Raw genomic sequence first — 799 nt, forward strand, 5'->3', positions numbered from 1 at the left:
AATTCATAAGCAAACACACACACAAACAAACACACACACACATATAAAACAATAATAACATTGGCAAACTAATAATCATGCTGTGTGACCATTTACAAGACAATTAGATCCACTGTACAAACAAAGAAATCATTACCAATCTCATTTTACAAGGATGTATAACAAAACCACAACTACAGACCTACAAAATCAACAAGCCACTAAACCATGTATTAATTCAGACACTAAACTTAACTTATTATTATTACTACTACTACATTAATTATAACTATTATGACAATTGACTATTATGGTATTAAGTTAAGGCTGTACCTTATTTTTATTCATTCACACACACACACACACACACACACACACACACACACACACACACACACACACACACACACACATACTAAAATAATAAATAACTTACGCAATACCAAAAAAACAAAAATTATGTTTAATATCCACACATCAATAATATCATTCTACGAATAACATCAATTACAATTACATACATACATACATACATACATACATACATACATACATACATACATACGTACACACACACGCACCTATACTCAATGGTACAACATCTTGATAACAAGCACAGAAATACAAGGTGTGGAATTAAAACTGTCAACAATATCACACAACATCAATCCCAAACATGAACTACACACACGCGCACACATACCTACACATACGCACACAAACTCAGGCATACAACATCTAGATAATAATCTCCACTTACAACAACAACAAGACAACTATTAATCAACAAACTATGTCAACCACCAACCAACCAATACCA

General features: G+C 32.2%; 1 protein-coding gene across 1 annotated transcript in view; it reads right to left on the minus strand.

The window, feature by feature from the left end:
- The window catches only part of HELRODRAFT_193300 (hypothetical protein), a 5,707-nt gene that overhangs the window by 1,352 nt on the left and 3,556 nt on the right, over positions 1 to 799 (minus strand). The gene's annotated exons all lie outside the window — the stretch shown is intronic.

The sequence above is a fragment of the Helobdella robusta genome, assembly GCF_000326865.2.
Source record: "Helobdella robusta unplaced genomic scaffold HELROscaffold_47, whole genome shotgun sequence".
NCBI lineage: Eukaryota > Metazoa > Annelida > Clitellata > Rhynchobdellida > Glossiphoniidae > Helobdella > Helobdella robusta.